Source organism: Pinus tabuliformis, chromosome 2_1 (genome assembly GCF_031772625.1).
Source record: "Pinus tabuliformis cultivar Carrire ecotype Pingquan chromosome 2_1, CPIR1, whole genome shotgun sequence".
Lineage (NCBI taxonomy): Eukaryota > Viridiplantae > Streptophyta > Pinopsida > Pinales > Pinaceae > Pinus > Pinus tabuliformis.
The window spans coordinates 633,565,420-633,586,424 of NC_142299.1; positions in this window are offsets into that span (position 1 = coordinate 633,565,420).

The window sequence follows — 21,005 nt, forward strand, 5'->3', positions numbered from 1 at the left end:
TTATCAAAGGAATCATCCTCACATGCAATGGAATTGGGCGACAACAAAAGGTATGTTGTTAGAGGTCTGGGATCTACATCATTAAAGCTGCACAATGGATTGAAGTTGCATCTCAACAACATTCTCTATGTTCCATGTTTGAAAAAGGATTTACTTTCTATTTCTTGTTTAGAAGATAAAGGGGAAATAATTGCTTTTGTTGATGGAAAAATATTGGTCTAGGGAAAGAACTCTAGTATTGACAAAGCTAGGGTTATTGGAGTTCAAGAAGGAAGTCTTTATCGGGTTATCACTCCATCTCCTCAAGCACTTGTTCATATGGAAATAAGTCCCATCGAACTATGGAATCGAAGATATGGGCATGTTCATTATAGGGTCATCCCTACTCCTAGTCAATTGGTCAATGGTATTCCTTATATGAAGCTGGATCATGAAGGTGTATGTAGGGGATGCTCTTTGGCAAAGCATACTAGAAATCCATTTCATCATAGTGAATCTATATCTAAAGAAATATTAGATCTCATCCATTTTGACGTATGCGGGCACATGTCTGATAAGACACTTGGAGGTCATCTCTACTATGTAACATTCATCAATGACCATTCAAGAAAGACATGGATCTATCTACTCAAAACAAAATATGAAGTGTAGCTTTTCTTCCGGATCCATCGCATTCAAATTCTTTTTATATCGATGTTTCGAACCTGCAACAATGGTTCATCTTCAGGATGTGAAAGAATTCATTCACATCCTGAAGATGAATTCTTTCACATCCTGAAGATGAACCACCGTTGCAGGTTCAAAATGTCGATATAAAAAGAATTTGAATGCGACGGATCCGGAAGAAAAGCTACATAAACATGAGACTCACAGAAACCTCAAAGACAAAATATGAAGTATTTGATAGGTTCAATGAGTTTAGGGCTGTGGTGTAAACCCTAACCGAAAAGAAGATAAAGACTCTAAGGTCTGACAATGGTGTGGAATACAACTCTAAAGGCTTAATTTCATATTTTAAGGATGCAAGTACTAAGAGGGAGCTCATTTTTCCCTACTATCTTGAGTATAATGGATTGGTTGAATGAAAGAATAGGTTAATTGAAGAAGGTGTTAGAACTATGCTCCTTGATCAACATCTACCGAATTTCTTATGGGTTGAAGCAGTGATGACTGCTGTGTATGTTCAAAATAGAAGTCCTCATAAGAGTCTTGATAATACTACACCTAAAGAAGTATTTATAGGAAAGAATCCAAGTGTGGATCACTTCATCATATTTTGAAGTACAACATATGTCCATGTTCCAAAGGACAAGCGAAAGAAGTTGGACTCGTCAAGTATCAAGGGAATATTTGTTGGTTACAATCTCTCCTCAAAAGCTTATAGAATCTACATAAAGGAGGGAAGATACATTGAAGTAAGCAGGGATGTCATATTTGATGAGAATCAAGCTTACAAGAAATCAAAGGATATCCCTATTGATTCTGATAATGAAGAAGTTCCCGTATTTGAAGAAGATTAAGTTCATGAGAACTCTACTCCGAATGATGAAGAAGAAGGACCAAGTGACCCTATTCAATCAGTGGTTGTCCCAACCACAAGGAAAAGGCCATATTGGTTAAGATCTACATAAGAAGATGTTGAAGTACATGAAGTTGTGAAAGGGTCCTATATGGAAGGTAAGAAACCGAAAAGGTATTCTAGTCATGCTCCATATATGAAAAAGTTGATTGAAGTTGAGCCATCTATATTTCAGGAAGCTGAGCATGAAAAGGTTTGGAAGAAAGCTATGCAAGAATAATATCAATCCATCATGAAGAATGGGGTTTTGGAAATCATTCCTAGACCAAGTGAAAAATCGATTGTCACGCCAAAGTGGAATTATAAGATAAAACATGCTATTGATGGAAGTATAGACAAGTAAAATGCAAGGTTTGTTGCAAGGGGGTTCTCTCAAAAGGAAGGCATTGACTATGAAGAAACATTTGCACCTACTGCTAGGTACACTACCATTAGATCTTTGGTTTCACTAGCTATTGCAATGGGGTGGAATATCCATCAAATGGATGTTAAGATTGTATTTCTAAATGGTACTAGTGATGAGGAAGTGTACATCAAAGAACCTGAAGGATTTGAAGTGAATAGCAAGGACTCTCATGTTTGCAGATTCAAGAAGGCTCTATATGGCTTTTGTTGGCATTATGTTTTCTGGTATGACTGTATGTTACAGATGTTGTACTTGATGGCAACTCCAGTGGTAAAGCTCTCAGTTTGATGAAAATTAAGAAGGACGCAGGCAATCGGTTCAGAAAGTGCGTCCCCGCAGGTATACCATGAAGAACCCGCGTCCAAGGACGCAGGCCAACCGTTCAGGGGGTGCGTCCACCCAGTGCACACATTTCGAGGCAGAGAAAAAGCACGTGGGGGCTTCTTGTGTGGTATCTAGCCGACGGTTTTGTGTTTCTATGGTGTCGGCTCGTGGTATTGTTCCATGTTTTGAGGAGGAGCTTGCCTATATAAAGCAAAGGAATTCATTTGGATGATTCATTGTCTTTGGTTGAATATCTTATTTGGTGAGATCTAGTCCAGATCTAAGAGGGCGAATCTTCTAATGGACTGTGATCTCTATGGCGCATGATCAGATCTGTAGATCTGACTGTTTGGGTTAGTCCTGAAGTCTTCATATCATTTATATCTGAAAGGACGCAGGTTCAGTGAAGGGCAAGTGCGCCGGGACGCAGCGCAGCAGAGAGAGACCTGCGTGGGGACGCAGGGTAGACGTGGCTCAGGTGCGTCCGGGACGCAGCTCAGTAACGGGAGATCTGCGTGGGGACGCAGGACAGACGAGGTTCAGGTGCGTCCCTGAGGTAAAAGGCGCGGCGCGACAGTATCTCTGGGTGCGTCTTTGGGTTAACAGGACGCGGCGCGATAGTATTTCTGGGTGCGTCCCTGTAGAAAAAGACGCAGTATAGTTGAAGGAACAGTGCGTGGGCACGCAGGGCAGCAGAAGGTTAACTGCGTCTGGTCGCAGGCCACAGAAGGGAAAACTGCGTCTCTGTTCTGTTGATTATATTTCTCTGTTGTTAAGGTGTTCTGGGTTAATTCTGTTATTGCTGATCTGATATCTGTAGTAATCTGTAACTATTATGTACTTGTTGATCATCTGATGCTTTATGAAAAGAAGTAGGGGGTTGTAGCTCCCTTCCAGGAGTAGACTGGAAAACGAGAGAGAGTTGTAGCTCTCTGCAGGTTGCAGCCTGCGTACTGGTAAAGGACTGCACCAGTACAAAATCATTGTAAAGGAAGTTTCTAAATTGAAAGAAGATAGAGACATATTGCAGCAGGTGGTTTTCACCCACATTGGGTTTCCACCTTACATCTTGTGTTCTTTGGTGTGACTATCTGTTTTTCATGCTCATTATTTTATGGTACTAACATGCAAAAATAATTCAAAGATCAAATAAGGAAGATTTATTAATTTGCTAGATAATACTGATTCACCCCCCCTCTCAGTATTATTTCCAACAATTGGTATCAGAGCAGGTCCTTCAGAGAAGCTTGATCGCTTGAAGGTAGATCGTTCATCATGAGCAACTACGAGAGAGAAGCATCAATCAGGCCACCGATTTTTGATGGGACAAACTTCAATTATTGGAAGGTAAGAGTTACTGCATATCTTCAATCCCTTGGTACAGAAGTTTGGGACATTGTAGAAACAGGCTATGCTTTTCCTTCAGCTACTCCTACAGATCCTGCTGAGAAAAATAAGTATGAAACAAATGCAAAAGCAGTCAGCACTCTATTAGGAAGTATATCCCAAACAGAATTCATGAAGGTAATGCACTTCAAATCAGCAAAAGAGATATGGGACAAAATGGTGACGAGCTATGAAGGAGATGAACAGGTAAAACAAGCTAAACTTCAAACTCTCAGGATTCAATATGAGACTCTCAAGATGTATAATGATGAAAGTGTGGCTAATTATTTTCTTCGGGTAGATGAGATTGTTAATTGTATGAAAAACTTGGGTGAAGAAATAAAAGAGACTATAGTAGTTCAAAAGATTCTAAGATCATTATCCCCCAAGTTTGAATCTAAAGTATCTGCAATAGAAGAAAAGGAAAATCTCCGTGTTCTCACTATGTCTCAGCTACATGGAATTCTAACTGCTTATGAAATGAGAAAGGGAGGTCCATCAGACAGAAGGGAAGCTGCTTTTAAGGCATCAGGCAAAGAAGATTACTATGAAGCAAGACATGTTCCAGAAGAAGAGGAAGAAGAATCAAATTTTGTCAGAAATCTTCAAAGGGGTTCTGGAAGGTTCAGAGGTAAGCTACCTTTCAAATGCTTTGCTTGTGGAAGAGTAGGTCATTATGCTGCAAAATGTCCTTATAAGGATAAAGGAAAGGAACCTGCTAGATGGAACAAGAAACAAAGTGCAAATAAGAAAAGCTACTACACCCATGAAGATAGTGATGGCTTATCAAACAGTGATGAAGATGAACAAGGTAATAAATATACGTTGTTAATGGCATTTGAAGATGATGATTATGAGGATGCTGTAGATGTGAATAATCTCTATGATGAAATTACTAGACTCAAGAGATGTATAGAAGAAAAGAATGTGATCATTGATACTCTACAATTTCAAATTGATGAAAAGGAAAAACATCTTGAAAAACTAGAAGGTGAAATTGTTGGTCTCAGAAAAGAAATTGAGAAAACAAAAGCTATTAATCTTAAGTTTGTCAAAGGATCTGAAACTTTGGATGAGATTATCAATGTGCAGCGGTCTCCTCTAAACAAGACAGGTTTGGGCTATAATGGAGAAACCTCTCAAGCATCCACCTCAAAAAGTTATCTTGATGCAGCAAGAAGAAATGAGCAAAAGAACAATGAAGATAATCAGGTAAAGCAGAGACGAATTACAAACAGAAACTATCAAGGGCAATCCATCTTAAGGGTGAACAAAAGCTACAACCAGCCACAGGTAAAATCTTCTCAGTTTGGTTCAAGAATAGATGAAAATAGAAATTACAATCAGTTGGCTGGTAGATTCAATAACCGCAGAAGCTTCTTCAATGGACAATGCTTTTCTTGCCATAACTTTGGTCACAAAGCAGCTCAATGTGTTGCATATAAAACAATCATGACTAGGGAAGCTCAAAAACAAAGAAGTATGATTACAAAAAGGACCTATAACAACTTTTCGGCTCTTGAAAATGAAGTTGAATGTTCTATTTGCAATAATTTTGGTCATGAAGACTCTGAATGCAGGAGCAGGTTTCAGGAGAAAAAGGAACAAGAAGGGAAAAAGGAACAAGCCACAAGCACCAAAACATGGAGAATAAAGGAACCTCAAACAGAAAGATGTGGGATAGCATTTTATGCAGAAGGACAGGAAAATCTATGGTACATTGACAGTGGATGTTCGAAACATATGACAGGTGATAAAGAAAAACTTGAATCTTATTCTACTTTAGAAAAGGGAAAGAAAGTTTCTTTTGGAAATGATACTCCTGCAACTATAAAAGGAAAAGGTATTGCTCCTTTAAAAGAAAAGGTCAAGGCTGGAAATGTTTTGTATGTTGATGGATTGAAGCATAATCTACTAAGTGTCAGCCAGATGTGTGATCAAAGAACCGAGGTTATTTTCAGATCAGATGGATGTCTTGTTCGTAATCTTGATACAGGTAAAACAGTACTCAAAGGCAAAAGAACTCCAAATAATCTGTACATATTTGAAGAAGGACAACAACAATGCTATCTAAGCAAGGATGAAGAACACTGGTTATGGCATCGAAGGTTGGGACATCTAAGCTTCTCACAAATAAGGAAAGCATGCAAATATCAGGCAGTTCGCGATCTTCCAGATATCAAAATTCCTGACAACACCATATGCAGATCATGTCAGTTTGGAAAACAAACCAGGACTAACTTTCCAGAGAAAGAAGGATCAGCTAGCATGCCTCTTGAGCTAGTACATACAGATACATGTGGTCCATTCAGGAAAAGAACTCCTAGAGGAGAGGAATACTTGATATTATTTATTGACGATTTCTCCAGGTTTGTCTGGTTAGGACTTATGAAGCACAAAGATGAAGCATTCGAAAAATTCAAGTCCTTCAAAGCCTTGGTTGAAAATGAATCAGGTCACAAAATTAAGTGCCTCAGATCCGACAGAGGTGGGGAATTTACTTCAAATGAATTTTTCGATTTCTGTGATGAACATGGGATAAGGAGAGAATTCTCTACAGCTAGAACTCCTCAGCAAAATGGAGTTGTTGAAAGAATGAACAGAACAATCCAACAAATGGCTCGTGCTATGCTTGATGAATCAGGAACTCCCGCAACTTTCTGGGGTGAAGCTGCACATGCTGCGGTTATTATTCTCAACAAGACAAATGTCCGGGTGAACAGCACTCAAACTCCTCATGAGCTCTGGAGTGGTAAAACTCCTTCGGTAAAGCACTTCAAAATCTTTGGGAGCAAATGCTATATCAAGAATACTGATGAGCAGCTTGGCAAACTTGAACCTAGAGCAGATGAAGGCATTCTTCTTGGCTATTCTCCACATAGCAAAGCATACAAATGCTACAATAAAAGACTTGGCAGAATTGTTGACAGCATTGATGTAGTGGTTGATGAGAAGGGATATATTCCTAGACAAGTACATCATGAAGATATAGAAGAAGATGAAGGCTACCCTCAAAGACAGAATGATGAAGAAGAAGAACCCCAAGGAGAACCTCAAGAAGAACCAGAGGAGCAGACAAGAATAGAAGAGAAAACTCCATCCAGATATGTTCAGAAGAATCATCCAGAATCTCAGATTGTGGGGCAGAAAGAAGCAGGTGTACAAACAAGAAGAACAGTTGCAGAAGCCTCAAGCTATTTGGCATTACTCTCCTCTACTGAACCACAAAATGTGAAAGAAGCATGCAAAGATGAATGTTGGGTGAAAGCAATGAATGAAGAACTTGAGCAAATCGAAAAGAACAACACTTGGGAGCTGGTTCCTAGACCAAAGGATAAGAATGTTATCGGAACAAAATGGGTCTTCAAAAATAAATTGAATGAAAATGGAGAAGTAATTAGAAACAAAGCCAGACTTGTTTGTAAAGGGTATGCGCAGCAAGAAGGAATAGACTTTGAAGAAACTTTTGCTCCTGTTGCAAGACTTGAGGCCATTCGAATGTTCCTTGCTCTCTCAAGTTTTCAAAACTTCAAAGTATTTCAAATGGACGTGAAATCAGCCTTTCTGAATGGAGACTTGGAAGAAGAAGTGTACATTGAACAGCCAGATGGGTTCATTCTTGGAAATGATCCAAATCTTGTATGCCGATTAAAAAAGGTTCTCTATGGTCTCAAACAAGCTCCAAGGGCTTGGTACTACCGGTTGGACAAATATCTTCATCAACAAGGTTTCTCAAAAGGTTCAGCAGATAGCAATCTGTATATAAAAGTTGAAAATGACAAATTGCTAATACTTGTTGTGTATGTAGATGACATTATTTTTGGCAGCAATGAAGAAGCTATGAGTCAAAGCTTTGCCTCGGTCATGCAGAAAGAATTTGAAATGTCCTTGCTAGGAGAACTGACATATTTCCTTGGTTTACAAATCCAACAAAAGGAAGGAGGAATCTTTTTATCTCAAACCAAGTATCTCAAGCAGATTTTGAAGAAATATGGCATGGAAGATGCAAAACCAGTATGTACACCCATGGTCACAGGATGTAGTCTCAGTGCAAATGATGAATCTGCAGCAGTACATCAACCAACCTACAGATCTATGATTGGAAGTTTACTATATTTGACAGGTACCCGACCGGACATCATGCATGCAGTTGGAATAGTTGGAAGATTTCAGGCAAATCCGAAGGAGACTCATCTTCAGGCAGTAAAGAGAATTTTCAAATATCTTCAAGGGACTCAAAATTATGGCTTATGGTATCCTAGAGATACAGATCTTACTCTTCATGCTTATACAGATGCAGATTGGGCCGGAAGCGTGGATGACAGGAAAAGCACAAGTGGTGGTGCATTCTTTATGGGTTCCAGACTGGTATCTTGGTTTAGCAAGAAACAGAGTTCGATTGCCTTGTCTACAGCTGAAGCGGAATATGTTGCTGCTGCATCTTGTTGCACTCAACTCCTTTGGATGATGTAGACTTTGCAGGATTTTCAAATCACTTGTACACCACCTATTCCCATCTTATGTGATAACACAAGTGCAATCAACATATCAAAGAATCTGGTTATGCATTCAAAAACCAAGCACATACCAATCAAGTACCATTTTCTCCGGGAACAAGTGCTTGAACAAAAAGTCAAGTTGGAGTATGTTCCTTCCAAGGAACAAGTTGCTGATATTCTTACCAAACCATTGCCCAGGGACACGTTTGAATACCTCAGGCAAAAGCTGGGGGTTGTCGATGCATCATCTTGTTGAACCTCTTCTTATTGGTGGTACAGGCTCAGGGGGAGCACATAATGCATTGTTGGCATTATGGAGAAGGAGATCTTGGAAATAGCTGCAATATGTCTCTATCTCTTTCATGGTGGTGCGTTGCTGCAGATCTGGTTCATATTCAGGGGGAGCATGAGCTTAGGGGGAGAATACCCTTTGCCCTTGATGTCAAAGGGGGAGAATGAAGCTGAAGTTTGTGAGGTTGCCATCAAGTCCAAAGGGGGAGATTGTTGGCATTATGTTTTCTGGTATGACTGTATGTTACAGATGTTGTACTTGATGGCAACTCCAGTGGTAAAGCTCTCAGTTTGATGAAAATTAAGAAGGACGCAGGCAATCGGTTCAGAAAGTGCGTCCCCGCAGGTATACCATGCAGAACCCGCGTCCAAGGACGCAGGCCAACCGTTCAGGGGGTGCGTCCACCCAGTGCACACATTTCAAGGCAGAGAAAAAGCACGTGGGGGCTTCTTGTGTGGTATCTAGCCGACGGTTTTGTGTTTCTATGGTGTCGGCTCGTGGTATTGTTCCATGTTTTGAGGAGGAGCTTGCCTATATAAAGCAAAGGAATTCATTTGGATGATTCATTGTCTTTGGTTGAATATCTTATTTGGTGAGATCTAGTCCAGATCTAAGAGGGCGAATCTTCTAATGGACTGTGATCTCTATGGCGCATGATCAGATCTGTAGATCTGACTGTTTGGGTTAGTCCTGAAGTCTTCATATCATTTATATCTGAAAGGACGCAGGTTCAGTGAAGGGCAAGTGCGCCGGGACGCAGCGCAGCAGAGAGAGACCTGCGTGGGGACGCAGGGCAGACGTGGCTCAGGTGAGTTCGGGACGCAGCTCAGTAACGGGAGATCTGCGTGGGGACGCAGGACAGACGAGGTTCAGGTGCGTCCCTGAGGTAAAAGGCGCGGCGCGACAGTATCTCTGGGTGCGTCTTTGGGTTAACAGGACGCGGCATGATAGTATTTCTGGGTGCGTCCCTATAGAAAAAGACGCAGTACAGTTGAAGGAACAGTGCGTGGGCACGCAGGGCAGCAGAAGGTTAACTACGTCTGGTCGTAGGCCACAGAAGGGAAAACTGCGTCTCTGTTCTGTTGATTATATTTCTCTGTTGTTAAGGTGTTCTGGGTTAATTCTGTTATTGCTGATCTGATATCTGTAGTAATCTGTAACTGTTATGTACTTGTTGATCATCTGATGCTTTATGAAAAGAAGTAGGGGGTTGTAGCTCCCTTCCAGGAGTAGACTGGAAAACGAGAGAGAGTTGTAGCTCTCTGCAGGTTGCAGCCTGCGTACTGGTAAAGGACTGCACCAGTACAAAATCATTGTAAAAGAAGTTTCTAAATTGAAAGAAGATAGAGACATATTGCAGCAGGTGGTTTTCACCCACATTGGGTTTCCACCTTACATCTTGTGTTCTTTGGTGTGACTATCTGTTTTTCATGCTCATTATTTTATGGTACTAACATGCAAAAATAATTCAAAGATCAAATAAGGAAGATTTATTAATTTGCTAGATAATACTGATTCACCCCCCCTCTCAGTATTATTTCCAACAGCTTTAAGCAAGCACCAAGGGAATGGTATGCAAGAATGGATGCATACCTTCTCAGGATTGGGTTTGTGAAGAGTACTGCTGATCTGAATCTATATATCAAGGTCGTGAATGATGAGTCAATCATTATTCTCCTATATGTGAATGATCTATTCATCACCGTTGTAGAACAAAGAATTGAAGAATGCAAGAAGATATTCGCAGTAGAATTTGAGATGAAGGATCTAGGACCAATGCACTATTACTGAGGTCTAGAAGTATGGCAGAGACCTGGGGAGATATATTTGGGGCAAGGAAAGTACATCATCAAGTTATTAAAAAAAATTGGATGATGGAATCCACGTTAATGGTTACTCCTATGGTCACCAATCTCAAGAAGTTGAGAAGCTCTGACTTGAGTCTTGTGGATCCCACCTTATATCAACAATTGGTGGGTTCCCTGAAGTATCTAGCAAATTCTAGGCTAGGTATATGTTTTGTAATGAACATCCTTAGTTAGTTTCAGTTGGAGCCTCATCATGAGTGATGAGTCTCATCATTGAGCAATTATATGGGCCTTAATTGGCCTTAATTCACCTCCTAGCTTAGCCAAACCAACTATTTTCACAACTTATTGCATACTTTTGATTATATTTTGCTTATGAGTTGAGTTAGAGTTGGATATTTTTCTTTGTGGTCTAATGTGCATGTAATGCAAGAATAAAGGATAAAAGCAAGGGAAATGCAGGGATAAAAGGGTAAAAGAAAGGAACTATGGTAAAATACCTTGGTAAAAACTGAGATCGAACAAGGGAGAGGAATTATAGGAGGTAAATCCTCCTCATTTATTTCCCATCCATTCGAATATCCCTCCATGAGCTAAAAGTACACATAGCCAAATCAGGGGTACTAAAAGACATCCAAGCAAGTGGAAGTACAAGCAGCCTCCCTACTAGAAGCTAGCCAAGCTAGTGGAAGTGAAAGGACAAGTTACCATTAAGTTGGGAGTTGTACCTTCCTAATTTTGAGGGAAGTCATTAAGACTTCAGATGTATAAATAAAGATGCTTAGGGCCTTAGTTTTTTTAGCTAGTTACCAGTCAGCTAGATAGATAGTCAGTCAGTTAGCATGGATTCAAACTTCTACTTTGTAACAATTCGATGTAATACAGTGTTCTTTGATAATGAAGATGAGTTTTTATTTGAGCCAGCACTGAGTTAACTCAGAGGGTTGAATCTCTTGGGTTAGGGCCCAACCCTAGCATCCAAAGCTCCTCTTTCTTGTATTATATTCTAGCATAGAATCCTGCTTTCTGTTCATTAACTTAAGAAGTTATTTTCCATTATAGCAGTAGCATAGATGCATGGTTTGATTGTTCATCTGGTTAAATAGGTGCATTTTAATTACAGTGGTCACAAATTCATGGCGTTCTTGCTTATTTACTTAAGTAGTTTTCTTGTTTTCTGTTCATTTGCTTGAATAGTTGCAGTTTCATTACAGTGGTGCAGAACAGAATAGTTGTGTTTCAGTTTGTTCCATTCATGCTTTCATTTAACCAATAAGTTGACAAAGAAAAGATTCAAAAGGTTGCTCATAGGTGTCTCAGCCTCACCTCCTCCCTTTGGGACCATGATGTGAGGAAGAAACCCTGCAACAACCCCAAAAACACAGGGTTTTGGTTTTCATAGGGTTTGTCATTTAAACACAATCACTAAGTTCATTGTGTTGTCACTGTGTTCCTCTCATGATTATCCACCCTTCTCTCTCTCTCTTTCTATCATTTATACCTCCACCCTCTTCCCAGATCTCTCATGATGTCATTCTCCTTCAGCCTGAAATGCTTAGCAAAGAGTTGTTAATTCACGTTCAAACAATTTTTATATCGTTGAACGCCTTTCATAAGCCAAATCATCCAATCACCACTCGAATTCCTTTTCCTGTTTGACTTTTCTTTCTTTAAATCCCCACCGTCGATCTTCCTTGTCAGATCCGATGGTCATCGCGCACCCGCTCACCAACCTGCTCTGTCACATCTCCACCATAGATCTGCTTTTCTAGATCCGATGGCCCTCGCACCATATCGCGTGGATTTCCCTCCAACCGTTATCAGGTTGGGAGCACGCAATATGGGTGGTTTCCCCATGCTACGTGTCGGCCAGGGAGGCTAATCGTGTGAACTTTTAGAATACAACTTATGGTTTTGAGGGCACGCAAGATACAACTTACTGCTCCCCAAACCCACTCGTCATTTCCGCACATTTCTTTTCACGCTCCGCTCTCCACCGTCAATCTTCCCTGCCAGATCTGACGGTTGTCGCATCACCTGATTGCTTTATCACCTTGAACTCTCCACTGTCAATCTATCTCTTGATCTGACGGTTGTCGCTTCACACAATTGCCAACTGGCTTGGCCGATCTTCACCATTCATCTGACGATCGCCTCCATGATATAATCCTAGTTTTCCACCCTGTTAGTCCACTATGTCCACCCATTTGCCTATGTACCCTCCTACTACCTGATCTTAACTGTTCATTTACCCTTCACCCACCTGATCCAACAATCCTCATGTACTTTTGCTCCCTCACATCCTCTTTTCACCATTTTGACCTCTGACTGCTCTTCCACCTAAACACAGACTCAGCCTAGCTTCCATTTTTCACCCCTTAGTCTAGGTTTATGCTCTTTTACTTCTGAAACTTCGATAATTAGCATTAGATTAGTGTTGTTTAGCAATTCTGCCTAGTTTAGCTGTTTTCGTGATTAACTAGGTTATGGTGATTCAGATTTGCATGTTGTTTTCTTCATCTCTACAGTAGGATATCTCTCCCTAGACTAGGTCTGCTCTCCTTCCATCAAGATCAAGCTTCTTCTGACCCTACAGAAGTCTGGCTTGGAACCCCTAAGGTCTCTTGCCAGATGAGCAGTGACAACAGGCAGTATCTTCACTTCTACTTATGTATATATCACAGTCACCTCCAACTTTGTACGAACCCCGGGTTGATAAGTAAAGTTGGTAGCCCTGGGAGTTGCAACATTCTTGCTGCAATACCTAGGCTCATCACTTTTTGGCGCCATTGCCGTGGAGGTGTCAGAGTAGTAGTGCTTACATCTCTTTTCTTCTATTCTCTAGTTTCCAACTTTCTTCCCTTAGTTTATTTCTGCAAAAGTAATTTAGTTTCTTTCTTTCATTTTTTCATTTATTTGCTTTGCCTTCAATTCTGCAAGTTAATCTAGTTTCATTTCTTGCAAATAGGATTTCAATTCAGTAAGTATTTCTCTTTCTGTTAGTAGTCTTTCATTCAGCAGTTTCAATTCAGCAAGTAGTTCCAATTCTTCTAGTTCTCTTTCATTTAATTAGCAATTTCCTTTCTATAATTACTTTCCATATTTAAAGAAAAATCTCACAAAAACCCAAAAACATTTCCTTTCATGCCTCGTAGGATTAGGAATACTTCAGGAAAATTCTTGCCAAACACCCACACCTCATCCAACAGTCAACCTTCTTTATTCTTCACTGGCGGTGAATTGGAAACCCCTTTAGGTGAGCAACCTGACATATTTGAGGAACCTATAGGGGAAGAAGAAGAAGAGGAAGAACCCATTCCTACCGAACCAATGGCTAAACACTTAAATGACAGAGGAGATAGAGGGAGAATTGTGAGTGCCTTCCCCATTAAGGAAACCAATGGGGACACTAAAATGAAGAACATAAGCCCCTATGCTCTACCTCATTTCCATGGCTTGACCAAAGAGTACCCTGACCTTTCCTATTTGATTTTGTTGTTGTCTACTGAACCTATGACTCCACAGATGATGAGCAGAAGTTGAAATTGTTTCCATCTACCATCAAGGAGGCAGCATTGCATTAGTTCATGGGTTTACCTAGAGATAGCAAAACAACATGGGCTCAGATGCAGCATGCCTTTAACAACAAATATAGGGACTACTGTAGGTAAAATGACACTAAGGATGAGATTTTCAGGATGACCATAGGCCATGATGAGTCCCTAGAAGACTATGAAAAAGATTCCAGCTCAGCTACAAAAGGGTCAGGTGCACACTTGACCTTGAGTCACTGAAGCTGGTCTTTCTTAGGGGAATAAGGGAGGATATCCTAGACACCTTGCATATGTTATCAGGAGGAGATATCTACCAACTAACCTAGGAGGACATCAAGACTGTCTTTAGAAACCATTCCAGGGCAACCAAAAACAAGGGTAGAAGTAGTCAACCTATGGCTAGTACCTTGTCTTCCAACTCATCCATCAAGAGCGAAATTAAAAATATGTTGGAAAACTTCAAAAGTGAGATGATGCAAACCCTTGCCTTGAAATTGGATACCATGAATATCAGAACGAAGCAAGAGGAAGTAGAGATAGCCTTGGTCGTCTTCTGTCCTATGTGCACTAGAAGGAATTCTAGTAATGAATGCCCATTAAATTGTATTGAGGTTTGCTCGATCTATGAAGAAAACCACTCCATAGACAAGTTCCATTTCTTACCTGGACTTAAAGCTGTATATCAAGGAGCTGAAGGGGTCACTGAGCAACCTTGCTACATTAACCAAAGGAGACCTACTTTGCCTAGGCCATACCAATAGGGTATGCAAGTATCATCCCATTCATATTACAGACACAACCAAAACACAACTACACCTTCTTAGGGACCCCCTGCCAATCCTTCCTGGTCTACACCCCCTCCTTGGGCCTATGCATCTCAATATCATTCCCAGCCACCCAACCAATCATTTCAACCTTACAATCAGCCACAACATCAGTGGAATATCACACCCCAAAGATGGAGTCCCCAATTCAACAATATTCCAGCTCTATTGCCTCCATCACCTTCCCAATCGCAAATCCTACACTTTGCTCCACCTAGGCAACCCCAGATGTCTGCCCAGTCAAATCCAAACCCAAACAATAGGCAGGCTCAACAAACATATGGTGGAGAGACATCATACCAAACTTATGATGTTGAGATTCGGGAGATCAACCTGAGATCTAGGAGAATTCTCCCAGATAACGAACCTCCCTCTCCACATAAGGAGGTTGAGGAAGAAAAAAAGGAAAGAAACCTTAAATAAAATCCACCCTTTCCTAAAATATTAGCCCAAACACACCAGCCTAACCTAGAAGAAACTGAACTTCTGGGAGAATTGGAAAACCTATGTGTAAAGATCCCCCTTCTCCAGGAAATCAAAGATGTGCCTATTTACAATAAATTGATTAAGGAGAAGCGTTTAAGCATCCAGGAAGAAGGAGAAAGGGATGCCCCTACCATTAATGTCATAGGGTAGTTATCTGACTTAACGCTGGGGCAGGCAATATGTCCAAAATACTTAGATCCTAGAAGCCTAGTAGTTGATGTCCACATCAATGGCACCATTGTCCCACACACTCTGATTGATCTTGGGGCTGCCATTAATGTGATGACAAAGGACACCATGCTCAAGCTTAACCTCCAAGGGTCATTAAGGAAGACCACAACAGTGCTGCAACTTGCAGACCATTCCACAGTCACCCCTGAGGGAATTGTGGAGGATGTGATGGTCTCCATTGATTCCTGGGAGTACCTAGTAGATTTCTTGGTTCTCCAACCTAAGTGTAAGCTAACTGGTTACCCTCTCATCCTTGGGAGGCCATGGATAGCCACAACGGATGCCTACATTAGCTGTAGAGTTGGGAATATTACCATTAAGAATGGGCATATGTCCAAACAATTAGTCCTATACCCTCCTGCTCAACCCTCCGTAGAACAAGACTTACCTTTATGGTTAGAGGAGGAGGAAGAAGATAAGATTTATTTTTTCGAACTATATACTTTCGAATCCATCATAGGAGGAGGATAGCAAAATGAGGACGATGTAATTGAACACCTGCTCCAAAGTCCAACTCCTAGTTCATTACTCCTAGAAGAAGAAGTAAAAGAAATATTGAAAAGTCATCAAATTGACTTATTCTTGGTTGATTCCAACCCACTCTAAGTCAAAACCATATAATTTGGGCCAAAGAAAACCTTAAAGATTAATCCATCTCTCTCTACTTTAGTGGAGGAACAGCTATGCAACTTGTTAAGGGAGAACCTAGAAGCCTTTCCTTGAAACTACAAGGAAATTAAGGGAGTACACCCCTTAGTGTGTACTCACCACATATACATCAAAGAAGGTTGCAAGCTAGTTAGGCAATCACAAAGGAGAATGAATCCAACCCTCAAAGACATAGTCAAGGAACAACTGCAGAAATTGTTAGATGCAGGGTTCATTTACCCTATCTCTGACAGTGAGTGGGTCTCTCCTTTAGTGTTAGTGCCAAGAAAAATGGGAAGTGGATAATTTGTGTCGATTATAGGGAATTGAACAAGGCCACAAATAAGGATCACTCTCCTTTACCCTTCATTAACCAAGTGCTAGATGGCCTGGCAAGGAAGAAGTTCTTTTCTTTCCTAGATGGATTCAATGGGTACAACCAAATCCAAATCTACCCAGAAGACCAAGATAAGACCACTTTCACCTATCCATGGGGTAATTTTTCCTATAGAGTCCTTCCTTTCAGCCTGTGTAATGCTCCTACCACTTTCCAAAGAGCAGTCTTAAGTATTTTGCAGAATTAGTTCATGACACTGTGGAGATCTACATGGATGATTTTACACCTTATGGTTGTGATTTCCAAGATTCCCTAACTAAATTAGGCAAAGTATTATGCAAATGCATCAAGCTGGACCTATCCCTCAGTCCAAAAAAATGTGATTTCTTAATGCCTAAAGGAACTGTGCTAGGTCACTCAATATCTCAGCAAGCAGCAAGTGGACCCAAACAAAGTAGCAATCATTCAAAGGGTCCCACCTCCACAAAAGCAGAGAGATGTTAGGAGTTTCTTAGGGCTGGCTAGATATTATAGAAGATTCATAAAAGACTTCATCAAGCTAGCCTCTCCTCTGTTTGGATTCTTGGCCAAAGATTCTAAATTTATATGGTCAAAGAACTATTAAGAGGCCTTGGACATTTTAAATGATAAGGTAACCACTGCACCAATCCTTAGAGGCCCAAACTAGGTCCTCCCTTTTCACATTCATGTTGATACCTCACATAAAGCCATAGGAGCAACCTTAGGACAGGTAGAAGAGAAATTTCCTTATGCCATCTATTTTATCAGTAAAAACCTGTCAAAGGCCGAGCTAAACTATATTGTGACAGAAAATGAACTCCTAGCTATTGTGCATTCATTGAACAAGTTTAGGAAATACATTACAGGCTATCAGATATTTTTGCATACTGATCATGCTGCAATTAAATATTTAATGAACAAACCAGATGTAAATGTTAGAATCATCAAATGGTTACTTTTATTGTGGCAATTTGACTTAACTATTGTTGATAAGTCTGGTAAATAAAATGGTGTTGTTGACTTTCTGTCTAGAATGAATCTGCTTGCAGGTGAAGAAGGAATGATGGATGATCAGTTCTCGGATGAGCATTTGTTTGCTATTTCAGTGCTCTCCCCATAATTTTCTGATATAGAAAACTATCCGGTGTCAACACAGTTCCCACCAAACCTGCCCTCCAAAGAGAAGAGCAAGATAATCAGGAAGAGTGCCCCGTTCACCTAGATTGGGGGCAATCTATTCAAACTTGGTCCAGATCAAATCTTGAGAATATGTGTAAGGGAAGAGGAGGTATTTGTCATCCTTCTGACTTGTCATGATGGGCCTTGTGGAGGTCACTTTGCAGCAGAAAGGACAACATTTAAGGTGTTGCAAGCAGGCTATTATTGGCCTACTCTTCATCAGGATGTGAAGAAATATGTTATTCAGTGTGATCGGTGCCAGAGGATGGGAAAGACGACTCCAAGGGATTAAATGCCCCTACAACCTCAAGTGACTTGCGAGCCATTTGACAAGTGGGGCATTGACTTCATTGGGCCTATCAACCCTCCTTCCAAGCAAAAACAACACATGATTGTGTGCACCAATTACTTGACTAAGTGGGCAGAAACCAAAGCAATCAAGGTAGCAATAGAAGAAAAGGTGGTTGAGTTCCTAAGGGAGAATATATTCTACAAATTTGGGTACCCTAGAGATCTAGTCACATACCAAGGCAACTAGTTCACCTATAGCATGATTGAAGAACTACTCAAGCATCACAAGATCAAACATAGGACCTCCACTCCTTATCATCCACAAGCTAATGGGAAAGTGGAGGTGACCAACAAAGCACTGGAGAACATCCTGACCAAGGTAGTGAACAACAGCAGAAAGGACTAGGCTGAGAGACTAGTTGAGGCCACCTGGGCCTATAATACAACATGGAAGACCACCACTGGATTCACACCCTATGAGCTAGTCTATGGAAAAAAGGCTTTGTTGTCCATTGAATTTGAATATAACACATTGAGGATGGCAGCCCAACTAGATTTAGATCACAGTAATGCACAAAAAGAAAGGTTGTTCCATTTGAATGGCCTAGATGAATTCAGAATGTAGGACCTCCTCCATACAAACATAATTCAGCTCCAGAGAAAGATCTGGCATGACAATCATATCAAGGAGAAGTTATTTCAAGAAGTAGATTGGGCATTATTATATGATTCAAAGTACAAAGACTTCAAATGAAATATAAGAACAAGATGGCTCAGACCATATGTGGTGGAAAGATTCCATGAAAATGGTTCAGTGTGAATCAGGACTATAGATGAAGAATCCATTACATTACTAGTTAATGGACACATATTGAAACTATATAAGAGGCCTTCATCTAAACAAGAGCTCATTAACATCATCAATAATATAGTGATGATGGTGGAGCAAGTTTCAGCTCCTCCCTGATCAGGCCACTCAAAAGAAAGAAAAAACAGAATAAGGATTCAGGTCAAAACATCCATGAGGCGCCTAAATCCCATCTTTGGGTTGAAAACCTCCATGAGGTGGCCCAAGGTTGAGAAAAAAATGGAAACAAAAATAAGATCCCTAGGTGAAAACCTTCCTTGAGGTGCCCAGGGCAGATACGTAGGGTGAAAACCTCTCTGAGGTAGCCTAGGTGTTTTTTAAAATATATATATATATATATATATATATATATATATATATATATATATATAAAAAAAAAAAAAACATAATTGTTGTTGTTCGCTCTTTAAATCCCCACTGTCAATCTGCCTTGTCAAGTCCAACAGTTATCGTGCACCCACTCACCAACCTGATCAGTCACATCTCCACCATAGATCTTCTTTGCCAGATCCGATAGCCCTCGGGCCATATCACGTGGATTTCCTTCTAACTGTTATCGGGCTAGGATCACACAATATGGGTGGTTTCCCCGTGCTACGTGTCGGTCGGGGAGGCTAGTCACGTGAATTTTAAAAATAGAATTTATGGTTTTGAGGGCACGTGAGATACAACTTACCACCCTCCAAACCCGCTCGTCATTTCCGCACATTTCTTTTCGCTCTCCGCTCTCCACCGTCGATATGCCCTGCCAGATCTCACGATTGTCGCATCACCTGATTACTTTATCGCCTTGAACTCTCCACTGGCAATTCGTCTCTTGATCCGATGGCTGTCGCTTCACTTGATCACCAACTGGCTTGCCTGATCTTCACCGTTCATCTGTTGATCGCCTCTACGATATAATCCTAGCCGTCCACCCTGTTAGTCCACCATGTCCACCTATTTTCCTACGTACCCTCCTACTTCCTAATCTCAACCGTTCATTTACCCTTCACCCGCCTGATCCAACAGTCCTCATGCACTTTTTCTCCCTCATGTCCTCTTTTCGCCATTTTGACCTCTGACTGCTCTTCCACCTAAACAAAGACATAACCTAGCTTCCATTTTTCACCCCTTAGTCTAGGTTTATACTCTTTTACTTTTGCAACTTCGATAGTTAGCATCATATTAGTGTTGTTTAGCAATTCTGCCTAGTTTATATGTTTTCATGATTAATTAGGTTATGGTGATTCAGGTTTTCATGTTTTTTTCTTCATCTCTACAGTAGAATAGCTCTCCCTTATACTAGGTCTACTCTCCTTCCATCAAGATCAAGCTTTTTCTAAACCTATAGAAGTCTGGATTAGAACCCCTGGGGTCTCTTGCCAGATGAGCAGTGACAACAAGAAGTACCTTCATTTCTACTTGTGTATATAGCACAGTCACCTCCAAGTTTGTATGAACCCCGGGTTGATAAGTAAAGCTGGTAGCCCTGGGAGTTGCAGAGTTCTTGTTGCAATACCTAGGCTCATCAATGAGCGTTGGATAGATGCCAAACATAGATTGAGGTATCTTCATGGCACTATACATCACTACCTAAAGTATGATAGTAAGGAAGTCAAGTTGATTGGCTTTACAGACTTTGATTGGGGTGGCAGTGAGACCGATGGAAGGAGCACTACCATAGGATGCTTTAGTCTGGTAGTTGTTATGATCTCATGGATGAGTAGGAAGCAAGATCTCGTTGCATTGAGTAGTGACGAGGCAAAATATGTGGCTACATGTGAAGTAGGAAAATAAGTTGTTTGTTTAAGGAAGATTCTGACATACTTGTTCGAAAAGTCTTTGGGTCCTACTGTGATTAAATGTGATAATCAAAGTTGTATCAAAATGTCTAGAGATCCCGTGTTTCACTCGAGGATGAAACATATCAATAATAAGTTCCAATTTATTAGGAAATTGGTGCAGGATGGGATCATGAAGCTAGAATATGTTCCGACTAGACAAACAGGTAGTAGACATCATGACAAAGGCTCTTCCTAATAAGAAGTTTGAATATCTAAGGAACCTGCTGGGTTTGGTAGATATTGGTGATTGTATTGATGGTAAAGGAATGGAAGAGATTTTTTTAGGTTTTGCGAGTGTATCACTTCCTGGGGAGACATCAGGCCGGAACTATGTGTTGATGTCAAGAATCCAGGAATTGGAAAGTTGGTGTTGTCTATTGAGCTCGGTCTTTGGATACACACCTATATGTTTGGTTTAGTGGTTAGAAAGTAAGCCTAATGGTATC